Raw genomic sequence first — 23916 nt, forward strand, 5'->3', positions numbered from 1 at the left:
TCTCTGTCCCTGCCTCCTCCCAACAGACTGGCTTCTGTTGCTTAAGCCCCAGCTCACTTCCCAGCTGAGTCTCTGTATATACATAGGGTGGTTTAAGGCCTAGGAAGCCAAAATAAACCGAAGCCAATCACAGAGAAATTGCTCATCACTGTGTAGGCTGAAAACCTGAGGAGGGGCTGACAAGCAGCTCTCTATTGTGACCTGCAGCCTCAATGTTACCTTTGCTCTTGGCTTTCTGCCAGGCCTGTCATTGAATCTGAACTTTTAGCCCAAGCTCTGCCCTATTTGGACCTTGGCACAGACCAGAATGTAAAATGATAATGCCCTGAGCTGTACTGAACAGCACAGAGCTCCTGAGATGTTACAGATGCAGCTGTGACCAGCAAACACATTGTTTCCGGGATTGTGTTTGTAAATATATGAGTTGCCTGACAGCTTGTGGAATTAAATATAGATGCTACATCACAAACTCTAGCTAAAATAAACTATATGCTGCTCAATGAATGTCAATAAGTATGCAGAGAAAGAATCATCCGTTTTTGTAGCATAGTCCAAGACATCCACCCCTAAGTGCTTTGTTTGTTTGTTTGACAAAAGGCTCTCTCTTTAGGCCCCCACAGGCTTTTGACTGGTATAAGTGGACAGCTAGGGGGATAGAGGGGGTAAGGAGACAACAGGGTGCAATCAATAAAACTGCTGCATTGAGGAAATGTTGTGTGGTGGCAGGAGCTAGCTTGGAGGTTCCACAGGTAGACTGGAATATCACAGTTAATCTTTTGGAATTGCTGACCACAAGGCATCATTTCTAAAAGTATGGTCCAAGGCTCACTGGTAGTTTGCAAGGGACTACTGATGGGGAGCAAGCTGTTCAATCACTGCAAGTTCTCTCTTCAGTTATTAAGCCAAATATCTCTCCTTCCTTTAGATTGATTTTTACAGACAACCAAAGCTTATATATTGGCAATCTATTTAATTAATAATGGCAAGTTGAAGTGACATCAGCAAGATGGTGGAAGAAGAGATCCCAGGCTTCACTGCTCCCACAGAAACATCAACTATCCAGTCAAAAACACCTTGGTGAAAATGTGGGAATAAGCCTGAGTCACCTGTGTATTCCATGGAACTGAATCAAACTCCACATGGAAGGGGTAAGAGAAGTGGTTTTGCTTTGACCACATTGCCCCTCCTCTCTCCCCTAAGTCAGCACAGTGCCACACAGAGGAAATTCCCTAGGACCCGTGGTTTCTACTGCGGGAAAGCAAATATCCAACTTTCCCAGCATTTTGAGATGCTTCCCAGGCAACTCACCCCATTGTCACCTCATTGGAAATGGGGAATGTAGGAGAAAACCACATGACTAGACTATTTGGGGTCAGGTAAAAACAAAGTCAGGAGGTGGAGCCCACAGAGAACAGTAAAATAAATTGTCAAGTGAAACATATTTAAAAATTATGCAAATTTAGACATCACAGATTTTGGTAAAAGCTCAGTGCACCTGCCACTAGTCATGCTCAATCAGAGGTATCAACTAACAGTGTTGCTCACCCACAAAGCTGAGCTGGTCACTCCCAGAAGAGGTGGGAAGGGTTACATGGCTTGAGTCTCTAGATGGCCAGCCTCAGACCCTACCCTAGGGTCCTGCCTAGGTAAGAGAAGACCCCCTGCAGCAAATTTCCATAAGCAGGCACTAGGTCTGCTACAGTCAGGAGCTTAATCTATACTCCCTGTAGCCTTAAAGCTTACCCCTAGACTCTGCCCAAGGAGAGAGCTGACCACTATAGCAAATACTGACACAAAGTAGGCACTAGTTATGCCACACTTGGGAGTTTCATCAGTTCTTCTCTTGGCCTCAAAGCCCACCCCACACCTCACCCATGAAGGAAGGCAAATCTCAGTCATGCATTTCTACTGAACATAGCAGTTAGTCCATTCATCTCAACCTACTTAACTTTGGGGCTTCTTCTGCAACCTTGGTCAACTCCTGTACTCAAATAGCAGTACCTGGCCAGGGAATTACACCCTGTGGCCCTGCCAGATCAGATGTGATTGCAGCATCCATATGGCAGCTCAGCCTAATATTAGAGCTCAGTCAGTGATCTTGCCAAATAGCAAAGCCTAGCCAGCTGCCCCACACAAATTCCAGGTAAAAGCAGTAGCCCAGCCATCTAGAGAACTTAAAAGCAAGCCTGCGTTCCCAGGATCATTACTCATCCAGAATGACCCATCCAGAATCATAGGGGTAGATTAACTAGTGACTTTCTATCCCTGCCAAAAAAACAAACTTGTAAAAGCCAGAAAAGTTATCGGTCTCCACAAATGCATAAACACCAATGCAAGGATACAAGGATTAAAAAGACTCATAACACCTCCAAAAGAAAGTGACAAAGCTCTAACAATAGACTCTTAGGAAAGAGATATCTATAAAAGGACAGAAAAAAAATAATTCAGAATAATCCTCTTAAAAATGTTTAGTAAACTTCAGGAAGATACGGATTAAACATTAAATATAATCTGAAAGATAATACACAAACAGGAGAAGTTTGACAAATAAATAGAAACCATTTTTTTAAAACGGAAATTTTAAAAATGAAGATTACAATGACTGAACTGAAAAACGCAATAGAATGCTGCAACAGCTGACTTTATCAAGCTGAAAAATCAGTAAACATGAAGACAGAAAATTTTAAATTACCCAATCAGAGGAGTAAATAATAATAATAAATAAAAAATGAAGAAAAACATCTGTGGGAATAATGGGACATCATCAAACAAGAAACCTAACCTATGCATCATAGGCATTCCAGAAGGAAAGAAAGAAAGAAAAAGACCATAAAACATATTTAAAGAATAACGGATGAAAATTTCTCTAATCAAGAAAAGAAGCCAACATCTAGGTATAGAAAATGCAGAGGTCACCAACAAAACTCTAACCAAAGAAGAATTCACCAAAGCATGTAATAATCAAATTATCAAAAATTAAATACAAAGAACAAATTGTGAGAGCAGCAAGAGATAAGAAATACATCACATAAAAAGGAGTCCCAATATAACTATTAGCAAACTTCTCAGCAGAAACCCAGCAGGCCAGGAGAGAGTTGGATGATATATTCAAAGTGGTGAAGTGAAAAAAAAAACAAACTACCAACCAAGAATACTTCACTCAGAAAATCTGTCTTTCAGAAATGAGGGAGAAATAAAAACTTTCCCAGACAAACAAATAAGTTTATCATCACTAGGCCTGCCTTGCAGGAATTGCAAAAGGGAGTTCTTTAAACTGAAACCAAAAGATGCTAATTATTAACATAAAATTTATGAAAGTACAAAACCTAATTGTATAAGTAATATGTAGCAAAATTTGGAATAGCCTAGGACTGTAATAGTAGTATGTAATTTTATCCCTAGTACAAGCATTAAAGGATGAAATTGTTAATAACAACAGTTGCTGAAATAAATTGTCAAGTAAAACATATTTTAAAAATGGTACAATTCAGACATCAAAAACATAAAATATTGGAATGGGGGAAAACTGGAGAGTTATTGTGTGCAATCAAAGCTAAGCTGTTAGCCTCAAATAAACTGTTATAAGTGTAACATAAGTGTAGCATGTTCTATATAAGCCTTATGGCAACCAAAAATCAAAAATCTATAGGAGATGCACAAAACAAAACAAAACAAAATACATACCCTACAGAAAACCATCAAACTACAAGACAGAAATAGAGGAAGAAAGAAAATATCTACAAAACAACCAGAAAACAATGAACAAAATGGCAATAGCAAGTTTTTCCCTGTTAATAATTACTTGAAAATAAATGAATTAAATTCTCCAATCAAAAGACATAGAGTGAATTTATAGATAAAAATCCAAGGTCCAAGTAAATGCTGTATATAAGAGATTCACTTCTCCTTAAGAACACATATATACTAAAAATGAAAGAATAAAAAAAAAGATATTCTTTGCAATTGGACAGAAGGGGCAGTGATACTTAGACAAAATAAACTTTAAGTAAAAAACTGTAAAAGGAGACAAAAAAGGACATTATATAAAAATAAAGAGGTCAATTCATTAAGAGGATATAACAATTGTAAATTCATATGATCCCACAGTGGAGCCACTAAATATGTAAAGCAAAATTGAAACTCTTCCCTCTAAATTCTGGAACAAGTCAAGGATGCCCACTCTTGCCAGGTCTATTCAACATGGTTTTGGAATTCCTTATTACACCAATAAGACATGAGAAACACACAAAAGGCATAAAAATTTAAAAAAAAGGAAAAAGTGAAATTGTCACTGTTTGCTAATGATATGATTATCTATATAGAAAACCCAAAATAATCTACAACAAAATGTTAGAATTGATGAACAAATTCAGTGAAGTTTCGGGATACAAATCAACATGCAAAAATCAGTAGTGTGTCTCTACACTAAGAACAGAATTTCTAAAAAAAAAAAAAAAAAGGAATCAAAAAAACAATCTTATTTACAATGGCTATTAAAAAAATAGGAGTAAATTTAATCAAGGAAGTGAACTCAGATAAATAAGAGATAGCCCATGTTCATGAATTAAAAGAATAAATGTTGTGAAAATGTCCATAGTACCCAAAGCAACATATGAATTCAGTAAAATTTCTATCAGAATCCCAATATCATTTTTCATAGATATAGGAAAAACAATGGAATACGATTGAGCCTTAAAAAGGAAAGAGATTATCTCATTTGTGACAACACAAATAGAATTGAAGAACAATATGCTAAATGACATAGACCAAATACAGAAAGACAAATACTGCATGTTCTCAACTAATTGTGGAATCTAAAACAATTGAACTCATAGAAGCAGAGTGTAGAATGGAGGTTACCAGAAGCTGAAGGCTGGGGAGACTGGGGAGATGATAATCCAAGTGTACAAAGCCTCAGATAGAAGAAACAAGTTTGATTTTTTTAGATCTATTGCACAGTGTGCTAAATATAGCTAATAATTGAGTACTATACATTTCAATATTACTAAGAGAGCAAATCTCAAGTATTCTGATCACAAAAACGTCAAATATTTGAGGTGAGGGATAGGTTAATTAGCTTGATTTAATCATTCCACCCTGTATTCAAAAATCATAACATCACTTTTTGCCCCATAAATATATAAAGCTATATTTTGTCAATAAGTATTTTTTAAAATGCTAAAAAATAATGAAAAGTTGGTATTCATGCATGAAAATCAGCCCCGTGTAAGAGTTTACTGATGATTCTCATTTAGCCTTCAACCAAAGTTTGTTGCCATATAATCCTGGTCATTGATGCAAAGCTCCCATCATACTGCCTAAATCACGGAACTCCCCACACTCCTGGTGGTGGTGCAAAATGAAGGGTACTTGGCATTCAGGAAAACTTCAATGTTGTCCTAAGGGTTAAGGTTTACTTGTATTCATCATTTGGAATTTATTGCAATTGCTATGTTGTTTCCAATTTTATTTATTTGTTTGTTGTATTCCTCTTTAATTTTTTTTTTCCAAGATGGAGTTTCACTCTTATGCCCAGGCTGGAGTGCAGTGCCGTGATCTCAGCTCACTGCAACCTCTGCCTCCCAGGTTCAAGTGATTCTCCTGCCTCAGCCTCCTGAGTAGGTGGGATTATAGGCTCCTGCCACCATGCCCAGCTAATTTTTGTACTTTTAGCAGAGATGGGATTTGGCCATGTCAGCCAGGCTGGTCTCAAACTCCTAACCTCAGATGATCCACCCGCCTTGGCCTCCCAAAGTGCTGGCATGAGTTACCGCACCCAGACTTTAATTCTTTAACATCAAGTTTTTTCTCCATTAGAAAGTGGGACTATAGACTTAGAGTGCAGCAATTTGAACACTGGTTGAAGGTCCTTGTGCAAAATTAAGAGCCCCCAATAGAAGAACTTGAATAATTCTAAAGAAACCTGACTTAATTTTGGCTCAGGCTGCTGCTAACTTCCTAAACTATTCTTGACAAATGAAACCTTTTGTAAAATGTGGTAATAATTTTCTCACTTCTTTCCTTTTAAGAAAGTTAAAAAATATCTACTCATTCATCCAATTAATGTTTATTAGACAGAGAACATTCCATTTAGCTGGGACATAAAATAGAAGAAAGGGAAGATGGGAGAAAAGGCTGAAATGTAATGATTTAGTTTTTTTGAAAGAAAGCTGTGTGAAAATCCTTGTTATAATGCTCTTGCAGCAAGCCCTATTAACCAAAGTCACATCAAGAGGACCATGCTGACCAGGACTTGCACACGTCCACGACTCAGTGATAATAGAGGTTCAAATCAGTCACTTCTGAATCAAAACAGATTAAATTATTCTCAGCCTAATTTTGAATTGCATCAGTGGTTTTCAGTCAATTCTTTAGAAAATAGTATAAAGTAACTTTATTATTCAGTATTATAAAAATTAAATTAAATATTTTATTTCTCAAACATGGTGAATAATAGAAAATTTACTTAAGACAGAGCCAACCATTTACTCCTGTGGTTCTCAATTAGGAAGGGAGAAGGGGTTATTTTGCCCCCAGGAGACCTTTAGCAATATCTAGAGACATTTTTGATTGTAATAAATGAAGGCTGGGTGCTCCATCTAGTGAGGTAAGGCCAGGCATGTTTCTCAATATCCTATAATGCACAGGACAACTTTCCACAATAAATAATTCCATGACCCCAAATGTCAGTAGTGCCAAGATCGAGAAATCCTGATTTATGCCAACAAATTCTAATGAATCAAGACTCATAAAATGTCTCTGAAAAATGTAAGACCAACTCTTTGGATAACTTTTTCATGTGTTTCTAGTTTGCCAACACACACCATGGAGCCAAAGATCAAAGATTACACATCTCCACATCTCTTCCTTTTAGACCTCTGGGTTCACGCTTAATAGGTCCATCATAACAATAACAATAAAACCAACAGAAAATATCTATTTATTAAGTGCATATTTTCTTTTGGGAACTATGCTTTATTTCCAACAAGGTAGGTATTATTAATTCATGAGGAATTAACACAAGAAAAAATGAGATTTTGAGAGATTAAGAAATTTGTCCTTCCCTCCCTCCCTCCCTCCCTCCCTCCCTTCCTTCCTTCCTTCCCTCCTTCCTTCCAATTGTTTATAGTTTAGTAAATAGAGTAGTGTGTTCGTGAATTTTTAACACTCAGAGCTGGGGAAAAAGCTCTGATTGTAAAATGTGCAGACTTCTGTGATGTAAATACCCTCACCATACTAGATTCCAAGCTACTGACTTGATATGATTAGCTCACAAATATCCTGAAAATTTTACAATGGGCTCTTTTAAGGTAGTGTGAAACCAACTCCAGCACACCACTAAATTTTTTAAAATACCCTAAAAATAATAGGTACATGTCAAAAGGACACAGAGCCACCTTAAAAGGGCTCCCCTCATGAACTCCAGGACAATGGCAAATAGATGACATTTCAGTGAGTAAAATACTAATCCATGAGGCCACATTTTATCTGTCTGTCTGTCTATCTATCTATCTATCTATCTATCTATCTATCTATCTATCTATCTAATCTATCGAGATATGTAGATAGATGGCACGTAGGTAGGTAGCTAGATTGATTGATACACTCAAAGAGAGAAAGAAAAGAAATCTTTTATTTACAATATAATGTCACTAATACATGCACAAAAATTATGGAATTAGAAATTATTATTTAGTAATCATCACAGTGATAATCCATTGAGGTAAGAAACATAAATCACTGCTAAACAATGAGATAAAAGTTGATGTAGAATGAGATAATTCATAGTTTTAAAGTATTTCTTCAAAACACTTATACAGAGAAAAAAATAACTGTACTGTGGACAAACATGACAGCTACCATCTTACTCAAGTGGTCAGTTAATACCACCAGTAATAACCCAAATAAAAATCATGTGCCAGCTGATAGGATCCAGTGAGATCATAGAATCACTTCTGTGATAGTCCTGCCAAAAAGCCATAACTTGAATCTCAGCACGAGGAAACCACAGACAAATCTAAATTGAGGAACATCCTACAAAATAACAAGCCTGTAATCTTCAAAAATATTAAGGTCATGAAGGTCAAAGAAGGATAGAGGAACAAATTGTTCCAGATTGAAGGACACCGAAGAGGCATGACAAGTACGTGCAATGTACAATCCTGAACTGGATCTTTTGCCATACAGGCTGTTACTGGGTCAGCTGTAAACCTTGAAAGGGTCACTGTGTGAAGGGCCCATGAGAGTTATTTATAGTCTTACATAACTTCCCTGTTATTATTATTATGAAGCTGAAATTATTATGAAGCACACAGGAAAAAAATGAAAAAAATAAAGTTATATATAGTTACACAGTTGATGGGGCCAACATTGACACCTTGGTTCTAATTTTGACATCTATGCTATTTACCAATGTACTATTTTAAAATATATGCTCTTTTATTGAAATACATGAGGAATATCTTAGATGTTATAAGACAGATCCTCATAATTTACAGCTTTATAGATGTAACTGGAGATTTGTTATCTGGTTGTATCCAGGGTGGTGCAATAGAAACATAATAAAAACCATATATATATGTACATAATATATATACATATATATTAAATTTACTAGTAGCTATATTAAAAATATAAAAAGAAATAAATGTATCTAATTTTAATAATATTTTATTTAAACTAATTAATCCAAAATATTGTCATCAGAACATGTAATCAGTATAAGAAAATTATGACTGAGATTTTTTTTCACACTGAGTCTGAGATCTGGTATGTATTTCACATTTATCGCACATCTCAGTTTAGATAATAATTTTTCCTCAGAAAGTTTTGATTCTCTATTTAGAGATCAAATAATTTATAGTTAAAAAATAGATTAACCTATATGAGTTACTCCAAGAATACTTAAAATTTTTCTAACATCTAAACTGAGTATGTTTTTAACTTAAAAAAATAACAACTTAAAATTAATTTATTAGTTGCACAAGCTATATATTAAATGCTCAATGGCCACATGTGGCTGGTGGCTATCATAATGAACAACACAGGGCTGGATGGGTCCAGATTTCATCCGTTCCTATATATTTCTATGTATTTATTTTTGTGCAGGTACATTGCTCACTCCATTCCTATATACAAATATGTACTGTAACTTTATGAAGAGCAGTGTACTCTCTTCATTTTGTTGCCTCAGGCATAAAGATTTTGAGTGAAGCATGGTTCTAGACAAGTGAAGGAATCAGAGGGCCTGGTTCCTGATTTTCCACCTCCAACTGCTTGGTTAAACTCTCTAGAATCATGGCTGTCTGTGCTCTAGAACTTAGGTGAGTAAAGATAGAAAGTACACAGCAGAATGGCACCACAAGGGAAAGATTATGTGACTGAAAAGCACTAGATAAATATTAACTGGTTAGGCTGTTTTTATTTTTAGAGACCAGAAGCAGAGGACAGAAGATATTGCCATCACAAATTTTTCTGACTTTGGAGAAGTCAGTGAATTTGCTATTTTGACTTCTCTCCTGTAATGATAATAAAAGGATGCACCGTTCTGTTCCAACAACCCTCACACATCTACACCACAGAATGAATTAGAAAATGTCGGCAAAATGCTATGCTCTCAAGAAACAAAAGTATTGCAAATCAATTCATATTAATAATTGTTGCCAAGTGCTGAAATTATGGATACTCTTTACCTTCTTTGTTAGGATTTTATAATCATAAAGCTCCTTTTCTAACTAAAAAATTAGAACAAGGTATTATGAGTACTCTTTTATCTGCATTTTTTTTTTTTTTTTTTTTTTTGTTATCCATAAGACTCTGAGTGAGACCTGAGTGTTAGCTGTTCTTACTGGAGAGCTTCAGCTACCAATTTGAACAGCTGGTCAGACAATCCTTTCATTTCCAGGATCTCAGTGTCTCACACTTGGTTGCTCCACTTGTGTGAGGTGGAGCTGGGGTTTAGTCTAAACAAACAGAAACAATTCATCACACTTATTCACAAATGTCGCTCCTTTAACTATTGCCCACCATTCTTGACTCTCTGCCAATTCTACAGCCTTGTGCTTCATCAGTCCTTGGCCAAGCACCCTATGAGGATGGCCCAGGCAGATCTTGGAATTGATGCTGGTGATTCAGCAGGAAGGGGCTTTCTGTCTCACTCCATCCATCCTCACTCTCTGCCCTAATGAGCTGCCCAAAGGCTGCAACTGCCCTCCTGACATCTCAGCTGGTGTGGAGGGCCTAGGGAGCAATTACCCATATGCTTTCTGTGCTTGTCGATCCCTGAAGTTTCAATTAAAGATGCTTTCAGTTTTTTTTGTTTTTTTTTTTTTAATATCCTAACTTAGAACCCCTCGCTTCCACCACATACTGGGATGCAGATTGTCCTTGCACACCAGGAGGCATCATTCACACTGTAGCCTAAGTGAATGGCACCCTGTGTTGTAGAGCAGAACACAACCCATGCGGTCACACACAGGGTCCTGCCACTTCTATGTTTTGCCTCTTAAACTCCAGAATGACAAACCCCACTCTTGGTGATGCAGCACAGTTGCAAAAGAAGAAAAGTACATTTGCCTGACCACGTACATTTCTGGATACCACCAACACACCCGTGGATTAGAGTACCCTGAGGTGGCTTGCCAGGGTTCAAATATCTGAGGCTTTTTGATAAACTCCAATTGTGTTATTTGTGCCTTCAAAGGATTCGTATTGAGGCTGGAACCCAAACACGTCAGTGTCACTCCTAGACACCTTCCTTATCAGCACTTACTGTGATAACCGTGTTAAAATCAAATGTTACCTATTCATTAAGGAAATAACAGTTAAAGGACAACAGCTAAAAAAAGAAAAAGAAAAAAAAATCTGTGGCTATGACGCAAATGTAGAATGTAGTGGAGAAGGGGCCCTAGAATAATGCATACTCTCTACAGATTCAGCACCTGGGACGCATTTCTCTGAAGGGCAGTTACCAGCAGTTAGTGGGTTACAACCGTCACCACACCAGGGGATAAGGGGAGTAGGGGAAATGGTTAAGTACACTTTTTTAAAAGCCAGTACTTACCTACTTATTCTCATTTGTTGGATGTTTGTTTCAAACACAAAACTATCCTTCCCAAATTTGCTTCTCAACACCAATCTTTAACCAACTTACATACAATGCCTGCCCATCTTTCCACAAACATCATTAAGCTTGACTTCTGCAAAACCTGCGGCAACTTTCCAGTCTCCAAGCCAAGGAGGCATTTTAGTACCTGTGGCTAACACTTACTGAGTGATGACTGGGTGTCAGACATTGCTGTTATTGCTTTTCATACATTGTCTCGTTTGATCCACAGGACAATAAAAAGGTTTGTGTTCTACTGTTAGATTCTTTGTATGGATGAGGAAATTAGGAGCTAAAGAGATTAATTTCTAAAGCAGCACTTCATGGCCAGAATGGGTTGTCTGGGTCCGGAGTGCAGGTTGTAACCACCAGGTTCTACTCCCCTCAATCCACTTCCCCCTCATTACCCTGACTTGTCTGCAGCATTTGGCACTGCTGGCCACTCTGGCCTGACTTTTCTCTTCCCTGGCTTCTGTCTTTCTGTCTTTATTTTGCTTTTCCTGCCTGCCGTCTAGATTTAGCTTCTTGGTTCACTTTCCTCACTTTACCTCCTTCCACCTACAGGGCCTATTCTAACTCTCAGCCCCAGAAACCAGCCTTTTTTGAGGGAGCAGGGAAAGGGAAGCAACCAGAGAGAAATTGTAGTCATGCAGCTAGAGAAACATTCCAGGAAAACGGCCGCCATGTCGGCAACTGACATCTGGAATTCTAGACTCATCGCAAAGGCCCTTTGTTTCATAGAGAAAGATGCAAAGTCCAGATTCTGAGGTTTAGACTTACATAGGCAACTAATGGCAGAGCTGGGACCAGATTCGAGGCGTATATTTGCCACTCAGCCCAGAGACCCGTGGTTGTGCCCCGCTCCTCTGACAAATATCTGGTTCCAACAAATGCCTGCAGGACTCTGTTATCCACACAGGACTTCCACATGCCCGCCCTTACACGGCTGCATCCTATGACAACACTTGTTTTCAGCAGCCCTACTCTTCCCGGTTAAACGTGTCTTTCCCACCCTGCATGATTCCTTCCTTTGCCCCAGGCTCAAAGTTTTCTCAGAGTCTGCCTTCTATCTGTCTACCTGTGAGCTTGATTTTTCCAAGCTGTTAGCCACTCAGGCTCTAGGTAACATCTTTCTTCTTCTATAGGATTTATTTGCAGCAGGATACAAAGGCCATTAGTAAATCAATAACCCTTTACTTAGAAAAGGAGGGGAGGTAGAGACCTGGAGTTTTTAATTCAGATCTAGCAATTCCTGAGGCATTATCAGGAGTGTTCTAAAAATAGGCCTTTGAAAGGCAGGATTTGCTACTGTTGGAGCTTTATAGCTTCCTGCCCATAAACAGGAGCAGCTTGCTATGGGTGGAATCACTAGCAGAAATCTCCCTCTCCTGTGGTTGTTATGTCTTCCTCTAACTCTAACACCATATGTATTAGCTATTGCTTTGGTGCTCTATGTTTCTTTTACTCTTTCCCCCAATCTCTTCTAGCCACATATGTCTTAGATATAGGCTGAATTTCCATCTATCGGCGTGTTTCCATTTCACCCACAAAATACTTCTGTCACTCTATGAAGCCTCATTTGCCAATGTAGCCACATTGAGTATCCATAAGTCAGCACATGTCCTAGCGCCTTTCATGCTTCCTACTAACATCTGGGGACTCCTATCACTGGCTGTCCTTATCCCTCTTCTTGTCCCACTGTCTCCACACAGTTCTTCAGGCATGTGTGTGAGTGGGGCAAGAGTAGTGGTGGCATGACCGTGTGCTTTAAGGCCAATGCTGTGATATCTAAAATAATACAAGATTTAACTATAAAACATCAGAGTTCTGCATCTCCTTTCACCTAGCAAGTCTACATCTGGACAATTATTTTGAAGATGTACACAAAGATTCAGCTACAAGGATGTTAGTTGGGAGAGGGAAAGCACCATATATGTGGCCTTTTCTTTCTAAAGAATATACTAACAACCTATTACTATGTAACAAATGTGTAACAAATTATTTTCTTACTTTATGACAAAATTTAGTGATTGGAAATAATAATAAATATTTATCATCTCACATAATCTCTGTGGGTCAGAAATTTGGGTGGCTGTAACTCTGGGTCTCTTATGAGGTTGTAGTCATAATGTCAGCCAAGACTTCAGTCATCTGAAGGTTTGACTGGGGAAAGAGGATTCAGGTCTAGGGTGATTCATTGTCAAGGCTGGTGGGTTGATGCAGGCTGTTGGTAGGAGGTCTCCATTTCTCTTCATGTGGTCTGCTCCATAGGGCAGCTTGAGTATTCATTCTCACAACATCTCACGTCTCACAGAATCTGGCCTCCTCAGAGAGAGTGAGCCAAAAGATAGCAATGCAGAAGCTATAATGACTTCCATGACCTAGCTTTGAAAATCACACACCATCATTTCTGCTGTATCTTCTGGTCACATAGACCAGCCCTGATACGCTATGTGAGGGGAGTATACAAGAGTGCGAATACCAGGAACTAAGGAGTATTGAAGGCCATCTTGAAGGCTAGCTGCCACATAGCAGAAGACTTCACCAAGAAAAATACTCCTGGTTTCTCTCATCACCAAGAACTATTTGTATTGTGAGTTTGAGAGAAGTACAGAACTCACACTGACCTGTTAGTTCTAGGCTTTTTTCTCTTTGCCAGCTAGACAGCCTGCAGTGGATGGGCATTCTGCCTGTTTTCTGTTACCCAATAAACTTAGCATAGCAGGCTCTGCCTCTGTGGTCAGCCTGCTAAATCCACAGATTTAGGGAAGTAGCAGTGGGAAGGCCTGTGTTGTCTAGCCTGATTTGGCTCCAGATCAAGGTTATCCTAGGATCTCTACTCATTCTTCTCAGGAATGAAGCTGGTCTTTACTTGTGTCTTATTTTTCAACTGGAATTCTATTGAAGAAAAATGGAGACCAGGCTCAGTGACTCACACCTGTAATCCCAGCACTTTGGGACATGGAAAGAGATCACTTGAGGTCAGAGTTCAGGAGTTCGAGACCAGCCTGGCCAATGTGGTGAAACTCTGTCCCTACTAAAAATATAAAATTTAGCCAGACATAGTGGTGGGTGCCTGTAATCCCAACTACTCAGGAGGCTGAGGCAGGAGAATTGCTTGAACCCAGGAGGTGGAGGTTGTGAGCCGAGATCATGCCACTGCACTCCAGCCTGGATGACAGAGTGAAACTCCATCTCAAAAAAAAAAAAAAAAAGAGTACACGTGAAGAAAGAAGTGCTATTTGTTGATACTTCCCCCACCACATTCCTAAACACATTTTATATTTTATAATACGATATTTACAATAGTGGAAAATCCAAAGTAACCTAAATATCAAATAATAGATTGCTTGAGCAAGTTATGACATATACATATGATACAGTATAATGCAATCATTTAAAAGTATGCCATACAAGACTACTTAATGATATTAAAAATTTAGGATGTATTAAGTGAAAAATTCAGGTTATAAAATAGTATGCAAGTTTTTATTCCATTAAACATAATGTATATCTGCTTAGAAAAAGACTATGTATAGACACAAAAACATCATTTGTAAGTATCACTGGTTGGTAGGTTTATAGGTAGTTAAAATTTGCTTCATTTTGGCTAATCTGTTTTTCCTAAATTTCCTATATTTTACATTCATTATCTTTGTAATGAGACAAGAAAAGAGAAAGAGTTTCAGATGCTGGTTCAGGGGTTCAATTAAAAGTAATCAGAAATTTGTAACCTTCTTTTTTGGGGAGAGAGCCGGGCATTGGTGTTACCGGCCCACTTGCATAAGCCCATATGACACCATTGACCATTGCCTCTTTCTTAAACCTCTTTTCTTAGCTTCCTTGGCCCCACTCTCCTTTTTTTCTGCTTGCTCTGTGGCCACTCCTCATAAACTCATGCTTCTACATCAAGTCATTCAATTGGAGTTTCTCGAAGCTCAGCTCTAGGCCTTTTCTCTCTCTTGCTGTATACTTTATCCCCTGGTGACCTCACCTCCATCCATGGCTTCACAAGGCAGTTAGCCACAGAGCATATGAGATTCACACCTCCACCCCAGGCCCTCTCCTGAACTCACATGATTTATGTTCTCCCTAACTGACTGCTTCAACTAGATGTCTCAAAACGGCCTCATATTCAATATACCCAACCAGCTTCATAATCTCGAGTGGTTTCTGTCACAGTGAAGGGCAAAATAATACATCTATTCTTGTGGTTCTTATAATGCAGCATGCATACTGGAATTATCTGGAAAGCCATAAAACATACCATTGTCTGTATCCCCAAAGGTTCTGGTTTAAAAATCCAGGGGTCTGGTGCCTTCAACCACAGGGCACTTGCTCCTGATATTAGCACTCCTATGTGGGATCTGTCCACTTCTCTCTTACTCAGCCCACAATTCTGAGTTCTAGCATCCCTGCTTTAAGGACGCCTTCCTTGAATCTCTCTGTCAGGGTCAAATTCCTAATTGTAGCCTCCTGAAACATCACATCTCTTATACTCACAGCACGTGTCAATTATGATTGTTCATATTTGTTTGGATCATTGTTTGGTCAAAGTCTGTTTCCCCTGCTAGTCAGTAAGTTCCAAAAAGTCTGCGTATCACTTATTTTGGTTCGTTTTATCCCTAGCATCTTTCATATTAACTAACACATAAGCAGCACTCAAAAATGTTCCTTAAATCAATAAAAAGTGAATTGGTTATGGTTTATTGGACCCCACTTCATATCAGTGCATTCAGATGACAGCATGAATCTTGCCTTATCCCAATGGGTCTTAATGAGATCAAGGTATATGAGTCCAGATCCTCAGTCCAGATTTAACCACGGGGAACTCCATTCATGACACAGGCTTTGAGACAGGCAAACTTCAGCCAGCCAAATATCCAACAAATTTTAATCTTCAAGCAAAAAACTTTCAGCGTTAACTAACTATATCTAAGCAAAGTGTTTGTTAATATGAAGGCTAACAAAAAGTACAAGGCAAAATCTTTGACTTCCAATGACAGGCAAGGACTCATTTTAGGGCCTCAAGAGAAAACTGAAGAAATAGCATACCTTCTCTCTTATTAAAGAAATAGTCCTTTATGACACAATAGATGAAGCTGAAATTGCCTCAAGAGTCCCGTCCAAGCCAATTAAAAGAGAGACATGTTAGAAGAAAATAAACTAAAGGTATAGCTGTGCCATAATCAGGTTAGACCTCTGAATCTCTTAGATGTCCAGTTCTATTCAATGCCTGTTTTGTTTATTTTTTCTTTTTTTTATTTCAATAGTTTTGGGGGAAACAGGTGGTGTTTGGGTACATGGATAAGTTCTTCATTGATTTCTGAGATTTTGGTGCACCCATCACTTGAGCAGTGTACACTGTCCCCAATGTGTAGTCTTTCATCCCTCACCAACTCCCACACTTGCCCCTGAGTCCCCAAAGTCCATTGTATCATTCTTATGTGTCCTCATAGCTTAGCTCTCACTTATAAGTGAGAACATACGATATTTGGTTTTCCATTCCTGAGTTACTTCACTTACAACAACAATACTTGTTTTATAAATAATGAAGCACTATAAATATTATTTTTATTTCATATTTATTTCAAAAAATATTGAGTAATTGCTACATGTTAATCAGTAATCAATTATTTTATCTTATGGTGCTTACGTTCTGGTGGGGAGGTATGTATACACAGTAAACATACAAATAAATACATACATGAAGTATTAAGTGATCATAAATGCCAGGAAGAAGAAGAAAGCAGGGCAAGGGGAGAGGGGGTGTACTGCTTTATATAGAGTACTCAAGAAATAGGTGTATTTGAGCAAGACTTGAAGCAAATGAGATAGAAACCAAACAGGGCATTTGGAAGAAAAAAGTATGACAAGTTGAGGGAGGAATGAGTACACGTAGGAGCCTGCTTTACTTGTTAGAGGAATGGCCAAGAGGCTGGAGTGGCGATGAAGCAGGGAGTGGGAGAGCATGAGGAATGGGGTCAGATAGGCAGTGATGAGCAGATTTTGCAAGACTCTGTAAGGACTTGAGATTTTCATCTGAGTGTGACATTGTGCTGTAGAAGGTTCACTCTGGCTGCTATGTTGCTCTGGCTGCTATGTTGATAATGCAATTTTTTTTTTTTTTTTTTGAGACAGAGTTTCCACTCCTGTTGCCCAGGCTGGAGAGCAAGGGCACAATCGTGGCTCACTGCAGCCTCTGCCTCCTGGGTTCAAGCAATTCTCCTGCCTCAGCATCCCAGGTAGCTGGGATCACAGGCATGCACCACCACATCCGGCTAATTTTGTATTTTTTAGTAGAGATGGGGTTTCAGCATGTTGCCTAGGCTGGTCTCGAACTCCTGACCTCAAATGATCCACCCGCCTCAGTCTTCCAAAGTGCAGGGATTACAGGCGTGACCCATGCCTAGTGCCTGGCCTAAGAATACATTCTAGGATACCAAGGGTAAAAGTAGAGAGCAGGTCATAGGTCAGAATAATGGACCAAGTAAATGATGATGGTGGCTTAGACTAGGACAGTAGCTGTGAAGATGGTGAAAAGCGGTCGGATTCTCTACATATTTTGCACATAGAGCCATCAATATCTGCAGATGCATTGCATGAGAAGAATAAGGAAAATAAAGGAGTTTGGCTATATTCTATAATTGAGTGCATTTTTTAAAAAGTCTTCTACTTTTTTCCTGTCCTGCTTTTGTACATCAACAAAACAATCTTGGGACATGCTTGAATCTCAAATTTCTCAACCTAAATAAAATTTTAAAATTAGAATGCTGAGAAGTTCTTTTCACCCTGAAAATGCTGTCTGCCTTTTCTGAATCTTCACTAAAGAAAGGAAAAGAAAGGACTTCAGCTGTAGCCTGACGGACTCCACTTGAATACAAAGGAAATCTAGATCAGATGCTGTGAGTTACTAAATATGGGAATGAATCCTTAAAATAGTTCTCAATTCCAGTCTGCCTGGGACATTTGGGGGAGGGTTGGTGGCCTCTCCATTCTCCTTTCATCTCTGTAACTTGGGCCTCAGAAGGAGCTGATGACCAAATGTTATCAGATAGTCATCCTCTCTGCTGGACTCATGTGGGGCAAAGTTGTCCTTAAAAAGTCAAACAAAAGTGCTCTAGTGTATGTGGCCACAGTTGGAAACCAAAACCACCACCCTACTGAAAATAGGTCATTGATTTTCCTCAAATTTGGCCTACAATTCCTCTCTCTCAGAGAATTATCATGCTGCCAAGTTTAAAGGTTTATGACTGCAACCACTTGGGGGCAATAAGGTGAAATATCTTAAAACAGGTCAAAGATCTTTACATATGCTTTCCCTGACTCCTACTCCCATCTTGCGATGAATGAAAATCTAGAAGGGTGGATTTTTTTCCTTATCTAAAATATTACCTCAGGAACAAAAACAGAATACAATGTCTACATGAAGCTTATGTGTATGGTGTGTGTGTTCATGTATCTGTGAGTATAATTTATTTTCAGAGTTAGGAAGGGAGACATCAGAAATGACAAATGACTGAGAGAGGTGAAAAAACTAAAAGTGGCTCTTCTTTCTTTTGACTCTCAGAAACTTCCTAATTTCCAAATTCAAAAGGTGTTTGCAGAGCTAACCTGACTTTTCTAGCAGCATGTAACACTGGAGTCACTGCTCTTCCTGAAATGCATTCTTTCATCCAACAATTGTAGAATGACTGAGTGAGAATTTATTATGTGTCAAGAACTGGGAAAACAAGGAGGGATGAAGAAACTGCTTCCTCAGAATAATGGACTCTTTTCTGATGTCCCTTGTCTGGCTAGTTCTTCTGTGCTCATCTGTTTTCCTTTGCCCATTTTTTTAAAAAGGTGGACCCCAGCCTGCCATCTTTGGAGTACTTCCTAAGGGTTCTGAACTCCCACATGATTAATTAGTACCCATACAGCAATGTCTCCCAATTTTACATCTCAAGTCAAGGTCTCATACCTGACCTCCAGAACTGGGTGTGTGTGTGCATATACAATCATTGTTGAATTTGCTGAAAAATTAAATAGGTACCGCATGCTCATTGCAATAAGTGAAACAATATAAGGGCATAAGAGAACAGTAATTATTTCTTCCTTTCCTCTCCAGTTTTGCTTCTCTGAAGAAGAAATGTTAACAGCTTAATACATGTCTAAAGACATGCAACTTTCTCCATCCATACTCACACAAATCTATACCTTTGTCTGTTTAGATGTAATATATATGTGAACATGTCTACATACATTTTCCATAGACATCTTAATCCCAATGCATCTTATATTCATATTTTAGACTCAAACTTCTTTGACCTTAGTTCACATTTTCTTTGCTTTGAACCTGGGATCATGCAACAGCTTCCTAGCTCATCAATTTACCACTGTCGCACTCCCCACCCCCAGCAAATCACCATATTCATATCCATCTTTTTCCTCTAATAGTTATTGTTCTAAAATGCAAATTTGATCTGCTTAAAATCCTTCAGTGGTTCCTCAACGTTCGTATTTTAAAAAGTGCAAACACCTTTCTCTTGATTTCAAGGCCTTTAGGACCTACCTTCATTCTCTCTAACTTTCTTTCTTGTCACATCCTCATACCCGATCATCTGCTCTTCATCTAACACACCTTATTCCCCGTCCAATTCATTCAAGACTTCAGGTAAATTCCATGGTCTCTCCTTTCTCTGACCCTTTTGCATATGCTCTTCCTTCCTTTTCGGTGGGTATGCGTCTTGGTCTGCTCAGGTGCCATAACATAATACCAAAGTTTGGGTGGCTTAAACAACTGAAATTTATTTTCTCACAGTTGTAGAGGCTGGAAAGTTCAAGGTCAAGGTCTAGGACAGTTTGTTTCCTGGCAAAGGCTCCCTTCCTGGCTTGCAGACAGCCACCATCTCACTATGTCCTCATATGGCTTCTCTCTCTCTCTCTTTTTTTATAAAGCCACACCCTATCAGATTAGGATCTGATATGATTTGAGTCTGTGCCCCACCCAAATCTCATGTTTAACTGTAATCCCCAGTCTTGGAGGTGGGGCCTGGTTGGGAGGTGATTGGATCATACAGATGGCTTCTTCATCAATGGTTTAGCACGATCCCTTTGGTGCTGTCCTCATGATAGTGAGTTCTTGCGAGATTTGGTTGTTTAAAAGTGTGTAGCACCTCCCACCTTGCTCTCTCTGCCTCCTGCTCCTGTCATGTGAGACATCTTGGTCCCCCTTTGCCTTCTACCATGATTGGAAGCTTCCTAAGGCCTCCCCAGAAGCAGAAGCCACTGTGCTTCTTATCCAGCCTGCAAAACTGTGAGCCAATCTTTTTTTAAACCTCTTTTCTTTATAAATTACCCAGTCTCTGGTATTCCTTTATATCAATGTGAGAATGGACTAATACAGGGCCCAACCTTCTCACCTCATTCAACCTTAATTACCACCTAAAGACTCTATCTCTAGACACAGTCACTTTTGAGATGTGGGGATCCAACATATGAACTGGGGGGACTGGCGTGGGGGAGCAATTCAGTTCATAGCAGGATGGGAGAATTTTTTTCTTCTTTTCAGCACAGAAGTTAAGAGTGGGTTCTCTGAGCCAGATTGCCTGGGTTTGAATTCTTCTGCTATTTAGTCTCTAAATGACTTTGAGCAAGTTACTTAACCTCTGCTTCAGTTTCCCTACTGCAAAGATCCTCAAGCATCTGTGTACATCAGAATCAACCAAAGGGCGTATTAAAGCAGGTAACTATAGCACACCCAAAGAGCTTCTGAGTCAATAGGTCTGAGGTGGGAACTAAGAATTTGCATTTCTTTTTCTTTTCTTTTTTTTTTTTTTTTTGAGATGTAGTTTCATTCTTGTTGCCCAGACTGGGATGCAATGGCGTGATCTCAGCTCACTGCAACCTCTGCCTCCTGGGTTCAAGCGATTCTCCTGCCTCAGCCTCCCGAGTAGCTGGGATTACAGGCATGCACCACCACATTTGGCAAATTTTTGTATTTTTAGTAGAGATGGGGTTTCACCATGTTGGCCAGGCTGGTCTCAAACTTCTGACCTCAGGTGATCCACTCACTTTGGCCTCCCAAAGTGCTGGGATTACAAGCGTGATCCCAGGTGAGCCACCATACCTGGCCTAGAATCACCTTTTAAGCCACATGGATGGCTGGACCCCTCCTTAAACCAATCAGTGCAGAATCTCTGGAACTAGGGTCTGAGCACTGGTAAGCATCTAAGGTTCATTAGGTGATTCTAAGGTATATCCGGGTTGAACCAACTGAGCTAGGAAAATGCAATCCATTAAAATGCACATTTCATTCAACATTATCAGTCATTGTCCTGACCATGAATTTGTTTATCTTATCCTACTATAAATTGCCAGCTTTGAGCAGTTTTGAAAAGGGGTAAATAGAGAAATTAGCATGTGTAGAGCACTTTACAGTTTTCAAAGCACTTTCATATTCAGTGTGTCATCAAAATCTTAAAATAACCCAGGGAGGAAGGTATCATTATTCTTTACAAGTGCTTTGAGGCAACAGCCCAGAGAGGGGAGTACACCAAACCCTTTTAAAAGAAACAACAAATCAGCAAAATGCCATCTGCCAGGTTTTTTCGCTCTTGGCCTGTCTGTTATCAACAATGCTACCTACAGGGCATTTTTGCCATTCATCCATGACTTGGGTCCCACACGTTTTTCTCCACTTGGCTTTTGGTGTGTTTTGTTCTCCGGCTGCTCAATGATGTCTGCTTTGCCCCTTGACATTCCAAGATTGGCTTGGCTCTCTGTTAGCTGCTTTTCAGGGACTGATTCCCTCCCCACTTGCCAGCGCTGGTGTTGGTTTGACTTTGCTTGAGCCAGAGGAGTTAAATAACTTGCCGAAAGCCACAAAATCAGTGAGTGGCAGTTGAAGATTCAAACTCAGTTGAAGTAAGACACAGCGTAGGAGGACTCAGTGCTTTGAGGTTGAGAGTGGTCACAGAAGAGGGAGAGAAATGCTGAAAGGAAAGGCAGGGTGCTGGACTCGTACTTTGTCCTTAGTGTGTCTGCCTCAGGCTGCTCCTGAGTATGTGAGCATAAGATTAGGCTATAAAATAGTAACAATCTTTGCAAAATATGCTGGAACTGAAACATCCAAAAGGAGAATTTTGCTTATCACAAAAGTGCCTTAGGTACACTGTTTTATTCCAGGGATATGGCAATGGCCCAATAATATTTTTGGAAGTGCCTCCAAAACCTCAAGCACATTCTTGTAAATATAATTAATGATGGCAAATATTTGTCCTTTGAGAGAATAATTTATATTTAGATGAAAAGTCATTTAGAACCAAATACAATGAATAAGAAAGAGGACAGTGAAGAAGAGTAGGCTTTGTTTAGAAAAACTCTGGGCTGTGAGATTTCTAAGGGTGGTGAGCAGGTCATTTTTAAAATGTTATACCCACAGGTTCTGCCATCTTGTTTGCCATACAATAGATGATCGAGAGGTATTTGGTGAAACAATGAGAAAATTAATGAATGAGTAGAAGTTATTTTGTTATGAGGCCCGGAAGGTGATATCTTAACAAGAAAATCCAAAAATGTTCCAACCAGTAGAATATCACTAGAGAGAGTGCAGAGCCTCTTAAGGGGACCAGAGACTACTGGGTCATGCAGGTCCTGATGAGTATGCTTCACACTCCTGTGCACACCCACACACACACAGCCTCGTCACTTAAGAGTCCTACATTTTCTATCCATATGCAAATATGTATGAGACACCCATAAATGTATGGAAAGACAGTTAAATCTTCTTAGTCATGGGAAGCTGTTCAGGAGAGAGGGAAAAATGAAGGCTTATTAAAATCAAAAGGGGATAGAAGGAGATTTGATACACTAAATGGTTAGACACAAGGTTTTGCCTGCAAATTAAGAATGCATCTCATTCCCATTCCTGATACCAGGCAAATGAACATTTCTCATCTTTGTGATCCTGTCCATTTAAAACATGGATGTCCTTTTCAGGCAGAGTCCAAGATATAGCACAGTGTCCTTGTCTGAACCCAGGTTCTCAGAAACATTTACTTGGCAGAAAGAACTCCATTATCTATCCTCCTTGGATGGTGGATAACAAACAATGGCAAAGTGAAATATCCTGTTCATAGAAGGAACCAGGACTAAGATCATGTCATATAAAAAGATTTTTAAGGTGTTGGGAGGAATAGAAAATTTGTTTTCCTACAAGTTGCTTTAAAAATGTTATTGAGAAAAACAGAAAACAAAAAGCCTCCCATAGTCTCTCCTATTGAATAATGATGGGAGAAGAATTTCACTGTTATTCCTTTCTACATGATACAAACAATAAGAAATACAGCCAAACATTTCATAGACATATTAACGTCTTTCTATGTCAGTGTCTGTCTAGGGCTAACACCAGCATTTCCATTGCAACAATAGTATGTAAAAGTTCAGGGCCATGGATTAGAAAGAATGGGAACTGGGTTCCAATTGCTACTTGCCAATTTTCTCAATAACTATTTCAGTGACCTTGAGCCATTCACCCTCCTAAACAAGTTATTCCCCTGAACTTTTATTCCCTCCTGAATAAAATGAGAAGATTGAAACAGATCATAGCTGGGTCTCCTCCCAACACAAACAGCCTTTTTAAACACAGTTTCACCATGTGATGGGAGAGATAAGCACAGAACCATATGATTCTATAAATGCCCCAACAATGTCTGCTGTAAAGACCTCAGCCTTTAGTGAGGGCACGTGCTGGACGTGGCAGTGCTTCCTCTGTTAAATTCTACCTGAGGAATGCTTTAGTGGCATGGCTCAAGTTCAGGAAAGGGCAT

The 23916-nt window shown here is 39.1% G+C and overlaps 1 protein-coding gene across 2 annotated transcripts in view; it reads right to left on the reverse strand.

Annotated features, from left to right (window-relative positions):
- Nucleotides 1-23916, reverse strand: part of BRINP2 (BMP/retinoic acid inducible neural specific 2) — a 109583-nt gene that overhangs the window by 62782 nt on the left and 22885 nt on the right. Inside the window, exon 2 of one of the 2 annotated variants that reach the window (XM_025366879.1) lies at nucleotides 9849-9962. The exons of the other annotated variant lie outside the window; for it this stretch is intronic. The gene's annotated coding sequence lies outside the window, so the exon portion shown is untranslated. The remainder of the gene's footprint in view (nucleotides 1-9848; nucleotides 9963-23916) is intronic. 2 annotated transcript variants of the gene reach the window in all.

The sequence above is a fragment of the Theropithecus gelada genome, chromosome 1 (genome assembly GCF_003255815.1).
Source record: "Theropithecus gelada isolate Dixy chromosome 1, Tgel_1.0, whole genome shotgun sequence".
NCBI lineage: Eukaryota > Metazoa > Chordata > Mammalia > Primates > Cercopithecidae > Theropithecus > Theropithecus gelada.